Here is a 23,830-nt window from a genome sequence, read left to right as displayed (position 1 = left end):
GCCTATGCATATTTGTTATAAAGGTTTTATTGTTCTTTTTTCTCAGTTTGTGGAATTGAGGAGGTAGAAGGGAAGATAAGGTAGTCTGGCCACCCTCACATAAAGAAGGTATTGGAAAATGCTTTCTAAAGGTACAGAAGAAAACAGAAAGGACAGAGGAAATCACAGGTAAGCAGGACAGCTTTGAAAAATAATTAATTTATTACATGCTTAAATGAAAAGGAAGTTGTACACAAGAGATTTGCAGTTTCATGTTCCTCCAGAGAGAGGACAATGACACGCACAAAAAAGATTAAGAACTGGGGCAGCTAGGTGGCACAGTAGATAGAGCACCGGCCCTGGAGTCAGGAGTACCTGAGTTCAAATCCAGCCTCAGACACTTAACACTTACTAGCTGTGTGACTCCTCTCTAGGTTTTTTATGACATTGTTTTCCTCCTTCTACCTGTCTAACCAATCCTCATTCTCCTTTGCTGGATCTTCATCCAAGTCACTTAACCCCAATTGCCTCACTAAAAAAAAAAAAAAAAGAAAAGAAAAGATTAAGAATTATCATCAAGTCTAATCTATTCTTTAGATAAGGAAACTGAGTCCGGGAGAGGCCAGATGATATGTCCAAAGTCACAAAGGCAGACTTTTGATGTGGACCCAGCACATGCAACTCAGCTCTCTCAACTTCTCCAATAAAGATTGAGGAAGAATACCAAACATGCAAATTCAAGGGAAAATCATAGTGGTTACCATTTTCCAGCAAAAGATATAGGTAAAGATGGGTTAACAGATTCTTTCTAATCTCCATTGTGCCCCCCCCCCATTACCATACAAACCAGTTGAGGAAAAAGAATGAAAAGGGAATGCTAAACCTAGTAAAACTGCTGATCCTTTCCCTACTCCACCCCCTCCAATAACCAAAATCATTATACTTCCTATGGTTCCACTGAGTGTCCCTCTACCTATTGCATCTATGATTCTCAAAGTTTCTGCTCAAAGCAGAAAAGCCCTCCCATATTGGTATTTTTGTGTTGGTAAATTAGGCCATCTTGTCTCAATTTTTACCAAGCTCACAGTCATGGAATTGAATGGGTCTTGTCTCAGACAAACTGAGGTCTGAGAAAGGCCTTAATTTAGAAAGGCCAAGGTAACCCACCACATCCTGTGCCTCAGCAGGTTGTCTTGACTTTTGTCTTGGGACTTTGCACAACTCTGCCTCACTTAAACCCAATTTCACATGCAAATCAATACATCACCCCATGGTATCAGTGGTCAGAAGCAGTACCACCACCACCACCACCAACAACAACAACAACAATGTATGGAAGGGCTCATTTTAGGTGATGTTTGTTAAGGTCGTATTTTTTTTTTAATGGGGAAAAAATACTCTTGCTGTTACTTCCCCCCAAGATAAGAATTAAACAATTTTCTCAGGAATAAGTACTCTTAGTCCTTTTTCTTTGTCCTCTCTTCAATCATTATAGTTAACCATCTTTCCAGAATAAGAATGAAACTATTTCACAAACTCCTTACAGAATAATATTTAAACTTCAACTCCAAGACTCTATTGACTCTTTAATATTTATTTTTTTGCGGGGCAATGGGGGTTAAGTGACTTGCCCAGGGTCACACAGCCAGTAAGTGTCAACTGTCTGAGGCCGGATTTGAACTCAGGAACTCCTGAATCCAGGGCCTGTGCTTTATCCACTGTTCCACCTAGCCGCCCCTCTCTAATGACTCTTAAAGAAAAGCACCAGTATCTACAATGCTTTCTAAAGGTACAGAAGAAAACAGAAAGGACAGAGGAAATCACAGGTAAGCAGGACAGCTTTGAAAAATAATTAATTTATTACATGCTTAAATGAACAGGAAGTTGTACACAAGAGAGTCAAGTTATTGATTCTGGTGTCTTTTTTCCCTGTGGAGAAAAATTTTCACTCTGAAAAATTATTGCAAGATACACCAAGAGAGGTTCTGGGTCATGGGAACAAGAAAATGGAAGACTGAACATTTTCTCTGATCCTCATGTTGTCTCAGACTTCTCCAAATTAGAAAATATGCACCAAAGATAAAGCATTTTTAGTTGTCTCCATAGTCTAGGACACCCAGAATCCAAAAGAAAAAAAAATCCATGAACTGACACACAGAGACCCTGAGCTCACTGAGCACCCCTTCCTTACCTCTCACACTACCAGGAGGGAGGCTGCACTAGCAGACCCGAGGACCTGACACATACGTGGGAGTTTGCAACAAAACCTAACCCCTAACCCTGTCTCTCTTCCTTCTTTCCTGTGCAGTGGGAACCCCAGCTTCAGGCTGCGGAAGTCTGCTCAGGAAGTGACACAGCCATCATGGCAGGTGGCTGCCCCCCAGGAAACCACCATCAGAGAGGACAGAAACAGAAGGTGAATAAGAAAAAAAGCAGGGGGAAAAAATAAAGACTGAAATTACCAAAGGTCTCAGGAAGAAGAAAACTCAAAGACCTTGAACATAAGCAGATGGATCAACAGGGAAAACATTAACAATAGAAGGAAATATGGCCTCCAGATCTAGTAAATTAGTTCATGCATCTATGAATAAATATAGCAAAACAAAGGAAAATGATCCAACACTTGAGCAGACAGAAGACCCTGTGAAATGTAAGGAGAACATGGAACTACAACACATTTTTCTGTGGAGTCCAAAAGAGAAATGAAAATTATGAGAGCAGAATTTATGGCCTGCATGGCAAAAATAATGGACAGAATAAAAAATCTGCACTCTGCAATGAAAATTAATAAAAAAATAAAAGAGAAAAGAACAGACTGGGAATGCAAATAACAGTATCTTTCTTTCTTTCTTTTTTGCAGGGCAATGAAGGTCAAGTGACTTGCCCAGGGTCACACAGCTAGTAAGTGTAAGTGTCAGAGGCTGGATTTTGAACTCAGGTCCTCCTGAATGAAGGGCCAGTGCTTTATCCACTGTGCCACCTAGCTGCCCTGGGAATGCAAATAAACAGAAGTGAAAGAGAATTTAGAAGAAGAGAAGCAAAAAGCAATAAAATTAAAAGAAAATATGCTCACTGTGCAATTAAAACACTGATCTTGAAGACAGGATACAAAGAGATAACCTAAACATCATAGGTCTGCCAGAACATGACAGGACAAAACAACAACAACAACCCATTAAACACCATAATGAAGGAACAGAAGAGAACTTCTGAATATAGAAAATGAAATATCAATTGAAAGAATTCACAGATTGCCTCCAGAAAAAAAAAAAAAGCCAAGGCTTCAAACTCTAAGATACACAGTGGTTAAATTTAACAATTAAATTCAGAAACACTGTGTTTGGCATGTAATCATGAGAAAGACCTTCGAATACAAAGGAAAAAATTTTTGAATAACTTAAAGACTATTCTGCACCCACCAGAAAACATAATGTAATGGTGCATTCCAAAGAGCAATGGAACTCGGGATGCAGCCCCAGGAGAGGGTAGGCCCTGCAAGTTTGAGCTTAACCATAAATGAGAAAAGATGGGCATTCCATAATAAAGAGGTATTTTTGAACCATTTTTAGAAAGAAAATAAGAACTGAAAAGAATATTTGCTTCTTGAAGACCCCCAAATAAAAGATATGGAGTAGGAATGAATAAGTGCAGCAGTCAAGGATAGCAACAGAGTAACAGCCAAAAAGACCAACCAATAAGAGATTTCTTTCTAAATATGCACAAGTGGTGAAGTCCTAGGGAGAGAACAACGAGGAAGTAGGCCTGGGGGTATTATGGACAGAACCTGGAGATCCCCTACCCACGGGAGAATCAATGCTTCTTTTGTGGGACTACATTACAACATAGGAGAGTACATAAAAGGGGAGCAGGATGGGGGGGAAGTGGAGTAGGGGAATAGAGAGGAATGTGAAATGTTGGGGTCAAATCTAGTGCTGACAGTGAAAGGAAGATGACTCCTAAAGTCTTAGAAAGAGAAGAGCCTGTAGGAGCCTGGGTGAGGGGAGAGGGGGGAATAGTTGAAAAAGAATGGAAAAGAAGGAGGCTTTCCTTTGATGGTAGAAGAGGATTCCACTGATGAATGCTTCCATGGGTAGAGAGATGATCTGTGAAGGGAGATCCAGTGCTGGGTGTGGCCTGGAGATTTTGGTGCTTGAAAAGTCTATTTACTCTGTTTTTTTCTTTTCAGGGAAATGAAGGTTAAGTGACTTGCCCAGGGTCACACAGCTAGTAAGTATCAAGTGTCTGAGGCCAGACCTGAACTCAGGTCCTCCTGAATACAGGGCTGGTGCTTTATCCACTGCACTACCTAGCTGCCCCTGGTGCTTGAAAAGTCTACTGGTCTTACCTGGTTAGGAGTGGGGGTAGGTGGACAGTGAGTAGGGAAGAGAGTTTGGCAAGAACTGGAACTCCTTGGGAGCAGTTGGCCTTTGGGAGAGTGAGAGATTACATGAATCCAGAGAGGAAATTTTGAGGTAAATGAGAAGAAAAACAGGTAACTGGGAGAAGAGTTGCATAATTGGCAGGCTGCATAATCAGGAAAGTGGTGGGGCCCTACTATGGGGCAGTGTCCTGACACCTGCAGTAACTGGTATTGTTCTAGGAGTGAGGCAGATGGGAAAGAGAAAAGCTCTACAAGGCAATGGCAGAACATACCTATAGGAAAAAGCCTAGAATAGATACCTTGGAAGTTTTTATAGTCCTAAGGATGCAGAGAAAATGTTCACAGGGTCATGAACCAGAGTGAGATTTACAGTAAACAGAAATAGAGGATGGGTAATGAAGAGAATTTGAGATATCCTGCCTGGAAAGGGGCAAAAAAAATGTTATTAAAAAACTAATGAGGGGGGGCAGCTAGATGGCGCAGTGGAAAGAGCACCAGCCCTGGAGTCAGGAGTACCTGAGTTCAAATCCAGCCTCAGACACTTAACACTTACTAGCTGTGTGACCCTTGGCAAGTCACTTAACCCCCATTGCCCCACCAAACAACAACAACAAAAACCCAAAACTAATGAACAAGACTAGTTTAAAGGGAAGAAAGGGAGAATCTGCTTGACTGAGGTGGGAGGAGTGTAAGAATTATATGATCGGATAAAGCAGAAAAGAAAAAGGAATGAATAAGCAAAACCTCAAAGGGAAAGGAATGAAAAAGGAGAAGGGATCAGGAGTGAGAAGAAGAGAGGCAGTAGGAACAAGGCCATCTTAAAAAGATTAAGGTAAAGGAATTGAAGGTATTATGTTCACAGTAGAAGAGGGAGGACAATTATAACTTTTTAAAAATGACCAATATTAGAGACAGGTGGAGGAAAATATAAATCTAACTCTCATAACTTTAAATGTGAATGGATTAAACAATTCAATAAAATGAAAAAGGGACAGATTGGATAAGAAAACAAAACCCTACAATCTGTTGTTTACAAGAAACACATTTGAGAAACAAAGATATACACAAAATAAAACTGAGGAGTTGGAAAAAAGTTACTATGGATCAAGTGAATCCAAAAAAGCAGGAGTTGCAATCATGGTATCTGACAAAGCAAAAACAAACATTTAAAAAATAAAGAGGGATAAACAAGGAAACTATATTATGTTGAAAGGAACCATAAACAATAAACTAGTATCAATAATAAACGTACACACTCCAAATACTCTAGCATCCATATTTAAAATGGAAATATTATGTGAGCTATAAGATAGAGATAGCAACACAATAGTGACAGGAGACTTTAATGTCCCTCTCTCACTTTTAGATAAATCTAATAGAAAGATAAACAAAAGGAAAAATATGGAACTGAACGAATTCCTGGAGAAATGAAAGTTAAAGACTCATGGTGCCTTCAAGGTACATCAAATTCTTACTAATATTTTATGTAATACACCCATAATGCAAAGTATGTCCTTTTTGTGTGTGTGTGAAGCAATTGGGGTTAAGTGACTTGCCCAGGGTCACACAGTTAGTTAAGTGTCAAGTGTTTGAAGTTGGATTTGAACTCAGATCCTCCTGACTCCAGGGCCAGTACTCTATCCACTGTGCCAGCTAGCTGCCCCAAAGTATGTCCTTTCGTTTTTGTTTTTGCAGGGCAATGAGGGTTAAGTGACTTGCCCAGGATCACACAGCTAGTTAAGTGTCAAGTGTCTGAGGCTGGATTTGAACTCAGGTCCTTCTGAATCCAAGGCCAGTGCTTTATCCACTATGCCACCTAGCTGCCCCTCAAAGTATGTCCTTTCAAAGAAGAATTTAAAAATACAAGACTAAGAACAGTGGTAATGATAGTTAAATGTAATACTATAACCTTATGCATGTGCAACACTATATATACATATCAAAAGTACTGGGGGCAGCTAGGTAGCACAGTGGATAAAGCACTGGCCTTGGATTCAGGAGTACCTGAGTTCAAATCCAGCCTCAGACACTTGACAGTTACTAGCTGTGTGACCCTGGGCAAGTCACTTAACCCTCATTGCCCCTCCAAAAAAAAAAAAAAGCACAAAGCAACATTATATATAATTTAACAATGAATTATATCTAGTAAGCACTTCTCTTGCAACATCATAATTTAGCCTATTAAAAGTTTTGATGGTTCTAATTCAGATGCCTTCTGCCACTATTCCCTCCTTTACCCCATTTCATATAATGATGGGGACTTTCTCCTGGCCAAAGCAAACCCAGATTGTGCAAAAGTATTCTCATTCCAATTCTGTCTCCTCTAGCAGATTGTTCCTTTTATCATTCCTACTCTCTCACTAATCTTTAATTTCTCCCTGTGTATTCACTGTTTTTCCTTCTGTCTACAAACATGCTAATGTTGCCCCCAGCATCAAAAAATGTTCATTTGATCTGTCTATCCCTGCTAGCTATTGTTCTAAATTTCTTGAAAGAGCCTTCTGTAATTGGTGTCTCCACTTCCTTTTCACTCTCCTCTTCATTCTGCAGTCTGCCTTCCAACCTCATTATTTAACTGAAACTGTTCTCCCCAAACTATCAAATTCAACAACTTTTTCTCAACTCTCATCCTTTTTGACCTGTCTGTAGCCTTTCACACTGTTGATCACCCTCTTCTCCTTGAAACTTTCTCCTCTCTAGGTTTTTTATGACATTGTTTTCCTCCTTCTACCTGTCTAACCAATCCTCATTCTCCTTTGCTGGATCTTCATCCAAGTCGTGCTCACTAATTTGGTGGTAGCCACCAAGCTTCTGCCCTAGGTTTTTTTTTTCTTTTGCCTTTACACTATTTCATTTAGTGATCTCATCAACTGCCTTAGATGAAATTATCTCCATGCAAATCCCCAGATCTATTTAGCTAGACAAAACCTCTCTCTTAGGCTCTAGTCTCAAATTTTCAGTAGCCAATTAGACATTTCAAAATGCTTGTCCCATAGACATTTTAAACTCACCATGTCCCAAACCAAACTCATCTTTCCTGCTCCAAACAGTCCCCTCTTCCTAACTTTCCTATTATTGTCAAGAACACCACCATCCTCCCAGTGGCCCTGGCTCATAATCCTTGACTCCTCGATCTTTCATCCTCTTCTTATCTGTTACCAAGTCTTGTTTATTTTACCTTCACAACATGTTTTTTATGCACTCCTTATATCCTCCAACACTGCCACCACTGCAGGCCCTCATTGCCACATGCCTGGACTTTTCCAATAGTCTGCTGATTAATCTCCCTGCCTCAAGTCTCTCCTCCAATCAGCTGTCAAACTAATCTTCCTAAAGTAGAAATCTGATTATGTCACCCCCCTTCTACCTTACTGAATCAACCCCAGTGACTTCCTGTCACCTCTACAAATATTAAATCCACATAAAGCATTTCTTTTTTTTAAACAAAGATTTTTATTTAAAGTTTTGAGTTCCAAATTTTATCCCTCCCTTCCCCCCTCTCTGAGGCAGTAAGAAATCAGATATAGGTTATACATGTGCAATTATGTAAAACATTACCATATTGGTTATTTGGTATAAGAAAACTTAAATAAAAGAAAAAATGAAAGAGAGTGAAAAATAGCATGCTTCAGTCTGTGTTCAATCAACATCAGTTCTTTCTTTGGAGGTGGATTGTATGCTTCATCATTAGTCCTTTGGGATTGTTGTATTGCTGAGAATAGTTAAGTCATTCACAGTTCTTTACCAAACAACATGGCTCTCACCGTACACAACGTCAAAGCATTTCTTAACCTGTCCCCTTCCTATGTTTCTAGACTAGCTATAACTTTTTCCTGCCTTTCTCCCCAATGCTCTATGATCCAGTGACACTGTCTTTGCTGTTCTTCAAATAAACTCCATCTCCTGATTTGACGTCTTTTCACAGGCTATTTCCCATTCCTGGAATTCTCTCTCTTCTCATCTCCATTTCCTGACTTTGTCTGAGCTAAAAATCCCATCATCTACAAGAAACCATTACCAATCCTCCTTAGCAATAATACTACCTCTCTGTTGATTATTCTACTTGCTTCTGTACATATATTGTTTGTACATAGTTGTTTACTTGTCTCCCCCATTAGATTGTGAGCTCCCTGAGGGCAAGGACTGTATTTTGGTGGGGGGGGGCGCTTTTCTTTGTATCCCCAGCACTTAACACAGTGTCTGGCACATTGTAGGTGCTTGCATAGCAAATGCTTATTGACTAATTGTTTTATGACATATATTGATCTTTCTCCAACTATACCTAAGCTGATTAATGACAAGCTCACTACGAGTATTTCTAAATTCCACTGCTTGTCTCTTTATGCCAGGAGCTTTACAGCTAAGGTAGTAGGCAAGAAAAGTTCTGCCTCTGGGTTTCTCTCTCTCTCCCTTTGATTGTACTGGGAACCTCCTCAGTCTTAGTTAATGGGTTTCTATATGCAGCATCTGTCTTTGTCAGAAACCCTATAAGGCTAAGAAAGAAGCAAGCTAGGCTTCCAATTCTGCTGCCCTTTCAAAGCAGAAGTTATCTTTCAAACATTTTTTAAAGTATTTTATATCAATCTGATAGCTCCTTTTAGTGTCTGTTTCTTTATATCCAAAATACAAATACCTTGATTTCTTATAAATGTAAACTGATCTACTTCACTTTTTGATTTCTTCTTCAACTGAGATATCTCACAGAAGTTTTTCTATCTGGTTATCAAGTCTCTCTAACATTCTTTAAACACTAATATTTTTCTTTTTAAAAAATTTTAAATAATACATTTATTTATTTACAATTTTCCCCAAGTTACATGTAAAAACAAATTTTCACATCGATTTTTAAAACTTTGTGTTCCAAATTCCCTTCCTCCCTCCCCTCCCCCTTAACAACTCAAGCAATTCAATAAGTTATACATGTGCAATGTATAACATACAAAACATTTCCACATTAGTTAAGTTGTGAAAGAAAACAGACAAAATAACTTTAGAAAGAACTAACAAAAAAATTATACTTCAATCTGTATTCAGATACCATCAGTTCTTTCTCTGTAGATGGACTGCATTTTTCATAGGTCCTTCTGATAACATCCTGCTTATCATTTCTTTTACAATTACAATTGCTAACTCTATTACCCTCCATCCTATTCCCTCCCCTTAATATTTACTCTCTTTTCTATCTTCTTTCACCTTATCCCTCCTCAAAAGTGTTCTGCTTTTTACTGCCCCTTACCCCAATCTGCCCTCCCTTCTTTCACCTCTCCCCCATTATCCTCTTCCCTTCCCACTTTCCTGCAGGGCAAGATATATTACTGTACCTACATGAGTGTTTATGTTATTCCCTCTTTGAGCCAATTCTGATGAAAGGCTCACTCACTCCCCCACTCCTTCTCCATCTTCCCCTTCACTCCGTAAGCCTTTTCTTGTTTCTTTTATGTGAGCTACTTTATCCCATTCCACTTCTCCCTTTTCCTTTCTTCCAGAGCATTCTTCTCACCCCTTAATTCTATTTTAAAGTTGTCATCATGGGGCAGCCAGGTGGCACAGTGGCTAAAGCACTGATCCTGGATTCAGGAGGACCTGAGTTCAAATCCAACCACAAACACTTGACACTTACTAGCTGTATGACCCTGGGCAAGTCATTTAACCCTCATTGCCTTGCCAAAAAACAAACAACAACAACAACAACAACAACAAAACCACCAAAACAATTCAACACTAATATTTTTCTTTTTCTTTTCTTTCTTTTTTTGTGGGGCAGTGAGGATTAAGTGACTTGCCTAGGGTCACACAGCTAGTAAATGTCAAGTGTCTGAGGCCAGATTTGAACTCAGGTCCTCCTGAATCCAGGATGGGTGCTTTATCCACTGGGCCTCCTAGCTGCCCCAACACTAATATTTTTCAATAAAACTATCATCTTTTTTCAATCCTTGATTAAAAAAAACTTGGGGTTTCTCAATAGAGGATTATCTGCTTCCTCTGAACCAAGGACACTTGTCCTATTTATGGCCATCTAGTCCACATTTTTTTAATGAAAAATAATTATTCTTCTCTGCTTGTATCATGATGGTCATATTTTTATCTAAAACTTCTGTGATCTGAGTGATGAGGTTGTTCTTGCTATTTCTGGGGTCTGAGATGAGCTCTATCCTTGACCCATCTTCATTTCCAAATACTAATTCTTTAGAGTTAAGCTTCTTCCATGCCAACCCTGCAGGTTGTATTCTTCCAGGGGTATTCTTCACTTGTGTGTTGATCTAGACTACAGTTGTAGCACAAGTTAATAGTGCTTCTTTTACTTTGTGGTGATTTTGCCCCAGATTGTTATGATCTCAGTCCTCTTTGTTTTTAGTCTTCACTAAAACAATTAATACCCCCCCACCCCCACCCCGTGCCATCTTGTAACATCTCGGTAAACTTTTGTATTAGTATCAATATTATCCGTGCAACTCTGTAGCCCATACAGGAAAGGATGATCTAGGGCCAGGTGAGGTTGAATCTTCTCAGGGTAAGTGTCCTAAGGCAGTTTTGTGCTCCCAATCCATCCTGCATACCGTAGTCCATGGATATTTTTAAATTGTATGAAGGTGAGTACAGACAAATGACAACTGGACATTGTTTTTTCTCTCAGCTATATCTCAAGTTATGACCCATTTGTTCCTGGATAACCTCATCTGCTTCCTCCAGCTTTATTGCTCTCCTTTTTAGCAGTCTCCTTAATCCAGCATTCACATGCTGAAAATCAGTAAGCATTTCCCATTTCTAATAAATGATAGTCTTAAGAAAGGAATCATAAGCTGGTTTTGGCAACTCATGGACACCAAAACATATCTATTTTTTGCAAGCAGGTCAGCCACGTGAGGATAAACTGGCCTTTTCCTAAATCTTATACAAATTCAAACGGTGATTTTCTGAGGGAGGTCAACAAGTTATTTATCTTTGCTAACTCAGATGCCTGTCAAGTCCAAAGTAAATTTGCCACCTTGTTGATCTAAACTTCCCATGTTTGTTACCTGGAAGGACATGGTACTTTACCAGAAAAACTTCCTAAATGACTTGAAATGTCCCTGTTGAATGATATACCCACTTTCAGCCTTGTCCACATGCATTGCCGTTCAACTCTGGGAGTAACTTCATCGACAGGGTAGTTATCTCATTCTGCTGAAGGATCTAACGTTAGCTCTTCTCACAGGACGGATGAGTTGTTAAGAACTCTCTTTAACTAACTTGCCATCAGACCTCTTTTTCTAATTAAGACCTCAACTCCAGAGCAGCTAGGTGTCGCAGTGGATAAAATACCAGCCCTGGATTCAGGAGGACCTGAGTTAAATACCAGCCTCAGACACTTGATACTTACTAGCTGTGTGACCCTGGGCAAGTCACTTAACCCCCATTGCCCCACCCCCCAAAAAATCAACTCCTCTTTAGAAGAGGATGTATAAAATCATTTTTTCAAGTGCTATATGCTACAGTCAGCATATATGTTATTCTTTCATGATCCAACAGGTCAAGTTATTCACAGACTTTTGATTGGTCTTCCCCAGCCTTGATCTTATTATGAATTAATTTTCAACATCCCAATTCAATTTTTTTCAATTTCAGTATCCTAATTATATTCTCATTTATATTCTGAGTTGACCCATAAAATCAAGAAACCCATAAGAGTTTCCAGTTCAAAAACAATACCATACTTATAAAGTATGTCAACTTCAATTTTTTTGGAGTAACAACATAAAAATTATATTTGGCAAACCAATGATGCTAAGCTAATCATTAAACGAGCAACATATGCATTAATAAACAAAGTTGTACACAATTAATATGAATCAAATAAAACCATAAAACAAGTGAATGTCCTTACTCATCAGATGCAATGTCAGTCACTTTGTACCTATAATTCTATAAGTTACAAGAGGTAGATAACGAGAAAAAAATCCTGTGTTCATTTTTTGTTTTGTTTTTGTTTTGCGGTGCAATGAGGGTTAAGTGACTTGCCCAGGGTCACACGGCTAGTAAGTGTCAAATGTCTGAGGCCGGATTTGAATTCAGGTCCTCCTGACTCCAGGGCCGGTGCTCTATCCACTGCACCACCTAGTTGCCCCCATGTTCATTTTTTAAAAAACAACAATAAGGGGCAGCTAGGTGGCACAGTGGATAGAGCACCGGCCCTGGAGTCAGGAGGACCTGAGTTCAAATCCGGCCTCAGACATTTGACACTTACTAGCCGTGTGACCCTGGGCAAGTCACTTAACCCCAATTGCCTCACCAAAAAAGAAAAAAAACAACAACAATAAAACCTCAAACATGGGTCCTCTTGTGTTACAGGGTTTGAGAGTAGACCACCTTTTCTGTGAAGTCTAGGTGGGGTGATCAGGTTTCTCTCTACTTGCTACTAGCTCATTTTCCTTATTTGTTCTCATCCTAGGCTCTAAAACAATCAAGAAGTTAAATTCTGAGGGAAGCTAAAAAGGAGAGAAAATATTAAAAAAAAACCAACTAGTGATCAGAATCTAAGCTGTGTAAAGAGAGGAATGAAATCAGACCACTTCAGGAATAGATTACTACTCTTGCCCTAGCTTATTCTTCCTTGTAAAGGGGATGGGGCAGGGAAAAAAAGAAAAGGAAAAATTATAAGAGAGATATGATGGACAGAAAAACACAACATCTTAAACTCATGATGTCCAAAACAGAGCTCATTCTCTTTTCTCCTAAACCTTCCCCACCTCCTACCTTCCCTGTTACTGTAGAGGGCAGTACCAACCTCCTACTCCCTCAGGCTCACAACCTAGGATTTATCCTGGACTCCTTACTATCTCACACCCTCATATATAAGCTGTTGCCAAGGCCTGTCTATTTCATCTTTGCAACATCTTTCCTATATACCCCACTTTGCTTCTCTGACACTGACACCCCTCTGGCGCAGGCCCTCATCACCTCATGCCTGGACTATTGCAACAGCTTGCTGGTTGGTCAGCCTTCCCCAGGTCTCTCCCTATTTCACTCCACAGCCACCAAAATGATTTTCCTAAAGTACAGCTCACCCCTCTACTCAATACTCCAGTGGCGTCCTATTGCCTCTAGGAACAAATACAAAATGTCCTATCTGGCATTCAAGGCCTTTCCTAACCTAACCCCCACCCTCCTCATCTCCCTACCACCTTACTTCCAAACACATACTCTTCAACCCTGGCTGTTCCACCAACAAGACACCCCATTTCTTGACTCTGGGTATTTTCTCTGGCTGCCCCCATATCTTGAATGCTCTCTCTTCAATGCTCTTCTTCTTCTTCTTTTTGTTTGTTTGTTTTGGGTTTTTTTGTGTGAGGCAGTTGGGGTTAAGTGACTTGCCCAAGGTCACACAGTCAGTAAGTGTTAAGTGTCTGAGGCCGGATTTGAACTCAGGTCCTCCTGACTCCAGGGCCAGTGCTCTATCCACTGTGCCACCTAGCTGCCCCTTCAATGCTCTTCTTACTGACCTTTTTGGTTTCTTCTAAGTCACAACTAAAACCCCATCTTCTATAAGCTTTCTCAACCCCTTTTAATTCTAGTGCCTTTCCTCTGTTAATTATCTCCTAATTATCCTGTATAAAGCTTGGTGGTACACGTTTGTTTGCTTGTTGTCTCCCCCATTAGAATCTGAGCTTCTTCATGGCAGGGACTGTCTTTTGCCTCTTTGTATCCCCAGGACTTAACGCAGTGTCTAGCACCTAGTAGGTGCTTAATAAATGTTTATTAAATGATTGATCATCCATACCATAACAGTGAATATAAATTAGACGAAATCACTCATTAAAAAAAGAGAAGAGTAGTAGAATGGAGTAGAAAATAGAATCCAAAAATAAATCGTTTATAAAAGAAACTCACGAGAAATAAAGATTCACATAGAAGAAAAATGAGGGGATGCAGAAAAATTTGTTATGCCTCAAGCAAATGCAAAAAAGCAGGGATAGTCATATTGTTGTTATTGTTGTTTGTCCTTTGTTCTTGAAAAGGACCATGACATTGGGATGATGTCATGATTTGCAGTGAATTGGATTTAAGTGAGGTAGGGCTATGCAAAGTCACCAACCTCATTCTCTCCTCCAGAACCATCTAGGTCCAGTGGCAAGATATATACCAGCATGCCTGGAGATAGCCCGGAATGTTCAAGGCAATTGGGGTTAAGTGACTAGCCCAGGGTCACATAGATAGTAAGTGTCTGAGGTCAGATAGGAACTCAGGTTCTCCCAACTTCAGGGCCAGTGCTCTATCCACTGCATCACCTAACTCGCCATGGAATAGTCATAATGATTCCCGAGAAAGCAAATTAAAAAATAAAAAAGATGGTGCAAAGATAAGCATGAAAAAATATATTATGCGAAATGTATAGATAACTAAATAATTAATGATATAATATCAATTCTTAATATAAATGTACCAAATGGTACATAGCATCTAAATGAAATGAAAGATAATCAAACTGCAATGAGAAATAAATAGCAAAGCTATAAGAGATGGCAACTCCACTGTAGTAATCTATTAAAGAACCTGAAAATTTAAACAGAAAGATAAAGGAAAGAAATTAAGGACCTGTATATCATTTATCAAAGTTAATTATGTTCATGCTGGCCATTACTAAGTGAGAATCAAAAAGAGTATATGTGTTGCTAAGGTATGCATAGAAACTTTACAAAAATATGTGCATATGTGCATATATGCATAAAACCTCTAACAAATGAAGGCAGAAATGTTCAGCATATCTCACTGCCCAGCAATGAAATAAAAATTATAAACAAAAATGGTATCTAAATAAAGGATTAAATGAACAAAATATTATCCAAAAGAATATGCAAGTAAAAAAAACCACATAGAAATAATAGAAAACTTCAAAGAAAACACCATCATTGAAATAATATAGGCAAAACTTCTAGGATACGATAAGAGTAAACATTTCAGGAAAATTTAAATCTATAAACATCCTCATCAACAGAAGGGAAAAATATTAATAAAGTGGGCGTGCAACTTTAAAAAGTCCAGAAAAGCAAAAATTGAAAACCCTAACTTCCAATGCAAATGGAAATTCTGAAACTAAAGAGACAAAACTAAAAGCAAAAAACAATGAAGTACTGAATAAAACTGAGCTTCTTTTTAAAAATTAAGAAAATAAACAAATTTCTAGTTAATATAACTTTAAAAAGGAAAACCAAATCATATTCAATAAATAAAAGATTATCCAAAACATATGAAAAGGAAGTTAAAAAATTATTTCAATCTATTCTGTCCAAGAAAACTAGTAACAAATGAAATGGATTAACAATTATAAAATACAAACTACCTAGATGAATAGAAGAAATAAAGAAAATGAACAAATCATTAACGTATTCTCAAAGAAAAACTCCTAGGATCAAATGGATTTACAAGTGAATTCTATCAAATATTCAAAGGAAAAGGAATTTCACAATCATACATGCTATTTGTTGTTGTTGTTGTTTTTTGTGGGGCAATGGGGGTTAAGTGACTTGCCCAAGGTCATACAGCTAGTAAGTGTCAAGTGTCTGAGGCCAGATTTGAACTCAGGTGCTCCTGAATCCAGGGCTGGTACTTTATCTACTGCGCCACCTAGCCGCCCCCATACATGCTATTTGAAAAAACAGAGAAGGAAGGGATCCTACCAAATTCTTTCTATGGGACATAGTCCTAAGATTTAAACCAGAGTGAAAGAAAGCAAAGAAAGAAAACAATAGATTGATATCTCTAATTAAAACTGATAGAAAAATACTGAATAAAATACGAGCAAAGGGAGTTTGGCAATATATTTAAAAGGTTTTATGTTATAACAATTTAAAATTATGCTTAGAATAAAAGGTTGGTTCAACATTAGGAAAATTTTTAAGATTAGAGACTATATTAGTAACAAAAACAATAAAAAAATCAGAATATCATAAGCAAAAGATTCAGAAAAGACTTTTGAAAAAATTTAACATCCCTGATGTTAAAAACATTTAAAAACAAAGAAATATATTGACTTTTCCTTAATGTGAATAACAGTATCTATCTAAAACAAAAAATGTGTAAAATACTCTTATTTACCTAAAATAGAAAAACCCTTTGGGTCTTTCCACTAAGAACAGGGGTAAAACAAAGATGTCTACTTTCATCAGTGTTATTTGATATTGTTCTTAGAATGTTAGCTCTAGCAATAATGTATGTAAAGAAATTTAGAAAAATAAACATAGGTTAAAAAATTATCAATTTTTTGGTAGATGATGTGATTTATTTAGGGGATCCTAGATAAACAACTAAAAATTAAACAACCAAAAATTTCAGTAAAGCAGCAAGATTTTAAAAACACCAGAAAAATAATTCATCTTTCTGTATATTACAAAACTAACATAATAGGAAGAGAAAGAAAAAGAAATCGCCTTTAAAATAACTACACTTGGTGCAGCTAGGTGGTGCAGTGGATAGAGCACCGGCCCTGGAGTTAGGAGGATCTGAGTTCAAATCCTACCTCAGACACTTGACACTTACTAGCTGTGTGACCCTGGGCAAGTCACTTAACCCCAACTGCCTCACCAAAAAACAAACAAAAAAACTACACTTGCCAAAACACACAAGGAAATTATGTGAATTTGTGTACAAAATATTTATAGAAAGAAATGAAGACTTAAATAATTAGAGGGAGATTAATCGCTCAAGATTGGGCTAGATAAATTATAATAAAACTGATACTACTTAATTAATATACAGATTTAATGCTATATCAATCTAACATCCAAAGTGTTACTGTATAGAACTAGGCAAAATAATAGCAAAATTCATCTAGAGGAGCAAAAGTTCAAGAATATCCAAGGAAATAAAGAACAAAAAATAGGATCCAGTGAGGCCTGGCAGTACCAGATGCCTAATTATACTACAAAGCAGTAATCACCAAAACTATCTGGTATGGGTTTAAAAAAATAGAAAAGTTAATTAGTAGAACAGATTAGGTAAATAAGATCCAGAAGCAATCAGTCACAGTAACATAGTGTTCAATAAACACAAGCAACTCAACTATCAGCACTGGCCTCAGTAGTTGATTAAAAACTGCTAGAAAATCTGGAAAGCAGTCTGGCAGAAATTAGGTTTAGACTAATAGCTCACACTATGTACCACATTAAGCACCAGATGGATATATGATCTAAATATAAAAGGTACTCTCCTCTCATAAACAAATGAGAAGAGAAAGGAAGGAGATACCTTTTAACAACTATTTTTGTTCAGTTTTTTTCAATGATGTCTGACTTTGTGACCCCATTTGGGGTTTTTTTTTTTTTTTTTTGGGCAAAGAAACTTGGAATGGTTTGCAATTTCCTTATCCAGCTCATTTTCCAGCTGAGAAAATTGAGTCAAACAGGGTTAAGAAACTTACCCAGGGTCACACAGCTAGTAAGTGTCAGAGGCCAAATTTGAATTCAGGAAGATCAATCTTTCTGACTTCAGGCCTGGCACTCTATCCACTACACCATCTAGCTGCCTTTTAACAACTATAGATAAAAGACAAATTCTTGACTAAACAAGGGATATAGATCACAAGAGAGAACATGGACAATTTTGATTACATAAAATTGAAAACTTTTCACATAAAAACAATAGCTACATGTCAGGGCAAATGAGATAATATGCACGTGCAAAGCACTTTGCAAACTTTAATGCACTGTATAAATGCTGATTCTTATTATTATATGAAAATATGCTCTAAAGCACTAATAATAAGAAAATTACACATTAAAACAATTCAGAGGTTCTATATCACACCTATCACATTGAACAGAGAACAAAAAAGAGAAAAGAAAAGAAAATAGCAATTGCTACAGGAGCTATGGGAGGACAAGTGTACTGATCCACTATTGGTGGGACTATGTATTTGTCCAGCTACCCTGGAAAATAATCTTTAACTACTCTCACTAAAATGTAGCTACCTTTTGACTCACTGAAAATACTACTGGGTATATATACCTAGAAATCAAAGACAGACGGCTAGGTGATACAGTGGATACAGAACTGGACCTGGAGTCAAAAAGTTCTGAGTAGAAATCCTGCTTCAGATACTTACTATCCATGTAACCTTAGGCAAGTCACTTAAATTCTGCCTCAGTTTTCTCAACTGTAAAATGGGATAATTAATGATACCTACCTCCCAGCGTTGTTGCAAGGAACAAATGAGATAATAATTTAAAAATCTTAGTACAGTACTTGGCTTGGGTGCTTAATAAATGCTTCTTTATTTCCTTCTTCCTTTCCCTCCCCTCCTGCCTTCCATACATACCAAACCACTTGCAGCAGCTCTTTTTTGTAGTGGCAAAGAACTGGAAACCAAGTTTCTATCAACTGAAGAGAATAGTTTAACAATGAACAATGAGAAATGACAAACTGGGTAGATTTGGAGAAAGCTGGGAAGACTTATATGAACAGATTCAGAGTGACTACAGCACTGTAATAGGAAAAGAATTCAGAAAGAATTCAGAAAATCTAATCAGTAAAAACACCAATCATGACTTCATAATACTGATGATGAATCTTGCTTCCTACCTTTTGGGTGAAAGGCAATGAACTGGAGGTACATTTTTAGACATGGCCCATATGTGAATTGTTTTGCATGACTATACATATTCATTACATGTAAGGGTTTTTATGCAGTGGGAGAATTTCAGAATGAGTGGATGGATAGTAATAATGATATGAAAAGTTTTTTTAAAAAGAATGTAAAAAAAATATTTTCCAATACCCTGAAGAGCAGAGAAGAAAGTTCAGAAGGGGATACAGAGGAGGAAGTTTTGAATCCATTGATTAAAACACACACACACACACAAAAATACCCTATACCTAACAGAAGGTGAGAGTTTCATATACAAACCTTTTTTGTTTTTCTTTGAACATATAAGTGTTTGTACTTGTTGATGTATGACCTCACAATAAAAAATTAAAAAAAGAAAACCCTGAAAGGTATATCAAATTATGTAATAACAGATTTCAGAAACCGTTTTTAACAATGGGAAAGCAAATATTATTAGTATGAAAAATAACCCTACATCAAACTAACTCTAAGGCAGTTCCCATAGGACATTACATAACATGACAGTGATGAAGGCAACAGGTATGAGGATACAGAAGGAACTCTCTTCATCCCTTAGGAATTAAAATCAGATTTTCTGGAGGAAATGGGCTAAATAAACATGCCAGTAATTCCTTCCTTATCCCTTCATTTTCCTCCCTTAGGCAGATGCTTACCATTAAGTTAAATATATGAATAAAATAGAAACAAGGGCATCATGCACTTCATTCAAGCAGACATGAACAGACATCTCACCTTGTCACTGTCCTCATTACAGATGTGGTCATGATGTATTGGCTGGCACTGGAAAGAGGTACCAAAATTACCTATAAGAAAGGGAGGGAAGGGAAAAGAAGTTAACAAAATTGCAAAACCCCATCTCTAAAACATCAAAATATGGACAGGAGTTGGAATATTTTTTCCCAACAAATGAAAAGGTCATGTATAGAACTTAATTTGATTAATGGACTTATTGCATTCTATACATCTTATCTTGCCTTAAGAAAATTACAAGGCAGCTAGGTGGCACAGTGGATAAAGCACTGGCCCTGGATTCAGGAGGACCTGAGTTCAAATCTGACCTCAGACACTTGACACTTACTGGCTGTGACACAAGTCACTTAACCCTCATTGCCCTGCAAAAAAACCAAAACAAAACAAAAAAAGAAATTTACAAGTAAAAAGGCACTCATGACATTCAGATTGGCAATAATAACAACAACAAAAGGAAAATGAGAAGTGTTGGGAGGGTAGCAGGAAAAATAGATACATGAATGCATTGCTGTGGGAGCTATGGATTGGTCCAGCCATTCTGGGAAACAATTTGGAACTAAACCTTTAAAATCATGAAACTGTGCATCCCCTTTTGTATACCTTAAAAACAAAGAAAGAGAAAAAGAGCCTAAATGTGTAAAAATATTAGCTCTTTTTTCACAGTGGCAAAAAACTGACAACTAAGAGGGTGTCCACCTAGTGGGGAATGGTTAAACAGATAATGAAATGTAAAAATAATAAATTATTATTGCACCATAAGAAATAATGAAAGGGAAAACTTCAACAAACCTAGGAGAATTTGCATGAACGGATCCAGAGTGAATTAAGAGAACAATTTAATAACAACAAAATTGCAAAGAAAAACAAATAGCACAGTGCACTTCTCAAATATTATATTGATTGATCCTGGCTACAATCCTGGGAGATAAGTACAATTATATTATCCCCATTTTAAAGAAGTTTCAGAAACTAAGGCAAATAGAGATTAAGTTAGTAGCCCAAGGTCACACAGCTATTAAGTGTCTGAGGCTGGATTTGAGCTCAGAAAGAAATAATACCCTATCCACTGAACCACCTATATCTCTAAGTTATCTATATATCTTGAATATAAAACTCATTTAATAGATATTTAATACAAAACCTTTTCTTAGTTGATCCCATCTTGCCCTACATATATTAATTTCAGTTTCATGTAATTAGATGTTGCTAATTGCCTCTCTCCCTTGTTTGGTGAAGAATTCATCCCCTACCCCAGCTATAAAACGTAGTTTCTCTTCTCATTATTTCTTGGTATGATCTTTAATACTCAAATCACCACTCGGTCAATCAACTAATATTTATTGAACATTTATTATGTGTAAGCCGAGATTTTTAAAAGATGGACAGAAGAGGGAAGCAAGGTAGTGTAATGGAAGATGAATGCCAAAGTTCACCACAGTCCTGTATGAATAGTGTTGAAAAGCTCACAATGAACTGACACCATAAAGGAAAGCTAAAAATAACAAAAATGTATTGTTGGGTTAAAAAAAACTATATTGGAGTGGGAAGTAGGGGGAGGGAGAGGCTTTAGAATTGAAAAGAAAATAATTTATAATTTTTATAAGTTAAAAAAAACTATTAGGGAAAAAAATAAAATAAAAGATAAGATAGGACTTCTGCTTGGGGAAAGGAGATGGTATAATGAGAGAGAAAGGCAGAGTTGCCCAACTGTAAATTTGCTTCTTGTCTCCCCAACCAAGAAGAAAGGTCTCCATATTGGAAAGGATAAAACAAAAATGGCTAATGGGGAATTGAAACCTCAATTAAGCAGGCAGGTAGTAAGATAGGACCTAGCTATCCTGGCTTCATTTTTCTCCCTTCCTAATTTTGACTGTACAGTTAGCCAATTCAACACCATACTGTCCATTATCTCAAAGCTCTTGCTCCTTTGTCCTATCTCAACTCTTGCCTTATCAAATCCCAGCCCTGAATTACTTCCATCACCTGCTTCTTCTGCTCCTACTCATCTATTGCTGAATGCCATTGAATGTCAAAGTCACTACCGATTTACATGATCTCAACTGGGTCCTCACTGCAGCAAGCTAATCCTTTTACTCCCCCTAATTAATTTTCTATCTCACCACAGTGGCTATTCCAAGCTTTCCCTTCCCTCCTTAACCACCCCACCCCCTCAGTACAGCCCCTTGCCTCATTCTTTACTGAGAAAATTGAAGCTGTTTACCTTGTGTTCTTTCTTTCCCTCTAGTTCCCTAACTTGAAATAACTGTTTCAACAGCATATGTGCAAATAAGTGCCTTTAAGTCTACCTCTAACTGCTTCATCCACTTACAGTGAAAAACAAAACTTGGTGTTTCAATGGATCTCAAAGATCTTCAAATACACAGATAATTCTCCTACACATCATATTACCCACATATGTAATCATTCAGAGCCATAGCTGCAGGTGGTACTAGTATTTTTTTTTAAGTAAAAAAATACACCCAGTCCCTTTTCTAGAATGATCTAAGAAAGGGTATCACAAGGCCTATTTATTTTAAAGGAACTGATTTTTAAAAACAAAGAAATTAATACCCTCAGACAATACTAGCTTCATGAAGGTCTCCACATCTGTAAGACTAACAGTTGAGAGGTATGGAAGCCCTGAGGATACTTCTATCTTAATGAGATGTCCCAGTATGCAGCCAGTCCAACATTCCCACAGGAGATTCCATATCACAGTATGGAGCTCAAGCAAGAGATGAGGTGAGATCAGTTCCAGGATTTCACATGGTTCCATACCACCACGCCACACCCCCAGTCAAAATCAGACACAGTAGGAATTTCACTATATGGAGGAATTTTCCAGGTGAAAAAAACACTGCAGAGGAAGGCTTTTTACATTTAGTAATTCTATAAGCAACTTTACACAATTTGCAAGCCACCCTTGTGACGTCGCAGACATGGACTTTTAAAAAGTCTGTTTTTGCTTGCTAAATGCATCTTAATTGTCTCTGCAAAAATTCTCGTCTTGCCAATGTACTTTGCAAGCAGAGTTTCATGATGTTTCAGTTTGCCGGGTTTCATGTTATGTGCAGCTGCTAAACCATTCACAGAAAGCAAACACAGTCATCTTTCCCCTGCATCAATAGCAATATTCATGAATATCACTGATAAATCAAGTAGATCATATTTTCTGGATTTAGGAGTATTTTTCTTGGTGTTTCTATATTTCTGCTACTTAAAATGTCTCTATATCTCTGCTTGTACTAGTTTTACCTGCTCCTCTTTGAAGTAATTATTTACTCATCACAAAGGCATATGATTTCACTTAGATTACAGACTATGGTCTAAACATTGGGGGATGGCATGTAAAATATGCATCAATTTTTTAAAACGGAAAAATTAAAAAAAAAAAGAAAGGTGGGGGGGCAAAGTAGATGGTGGTGGAACATTGTGTTTAAGGCTATGAATGTGATATTGGAACTGTATCTCTTCTTTAGTCAAAACACATTAGAATATCACATTTAGTTCTGGGCACCATATTTTAGGAAGGTCATTGATAAGGTAAATGGCCCTGAGATAACATATAAGGGATATCCACTTTAGAAATTTGGTCATTAAACCTGGAGATGGAGGGGTAGGGGATATTATAGCTATTGTGAAACATATGAAGGGCTTTCAAGTGTTGAGGGATTAATTACACTTGTCCTTCTGGCCCCTTAAATACAAAGCTAGGAGCAATGGGTACAAGTTGCAAATTTGACTTATAATTAGAGCTTTGAAAAAGGGAAATCTGTCTTGAGACAGATAGGGAAGGTTTCCCATCACTGGAGGTCTTCAAGCAAAAGCTGAAATACCACTATGTTGGATATATGGTAGAAGAAATTTTTATTTCACTACAGGTTCTGATGTTCCTTCCAAATCTGAAATTGTGTCATTTCTGGTGTTTCAATTGTCAGCATTTAAATTCAAATTAATTCTATTAATTTGATTTCATCAAATCACAGGATCTCAGAGAGTGGGACTTCTACTATAAACCCCTATCTAATACATGAATACCCTCTGGGACTATTTTAAATACTACACTGTTTTAGAAATTCATTTTTTGTCTATCCTCTGTTAGGGGACTAAAATGACTCCAT

The 23,830-nt window shown here is 37.5% G+C and overlaps 1 protein-coding gene across 3 annotated transcripts in view; it reads right to left on the bottom strand.

Annotated features, from left to right (window-relative positions):
- The window catches only part of RNF38 (ring finger protein 38), a 205,547-nt gene that overhangs the window by 94,061 nt on the left and 87,656 nt on the right, over window positions 1–23,830 (bottom strand). For all 3 annotated transcript variants that reach the window (XM_043970884.1, XM_043970875.1, XM_043970892.1), the window contains exon 2: window positions 19,692–19,762. The gene's annotated coding sequence lies outside the window, so the exon portion shown is untranslated. The remainder of the gene's footprint in view (window positions 1–19,691; window positions 19,763–23,830) is intronic.

This window comes from Dromiciops gliroides, chromosome 1, assembly GCF_019393635.1.
Source record: "Dromiciops gliroides isolate mDroGli1 chromosome 1, mDroGli1.pri, whole genome shotgun sequence".
Taxonomy (NCBI): domain Eukaryota; kingdom Metazoa; phylum Chordata; class Mammalia; order Microbiotheria; family Microbiotheriidae; genus Dromiciops; species Dromiciops gliroides.
The sequence above is the reverse complement of the archived record's forward strand: the minus strand, read 5'-3'. Positions and strand labels throughout refer to the sequence as shown.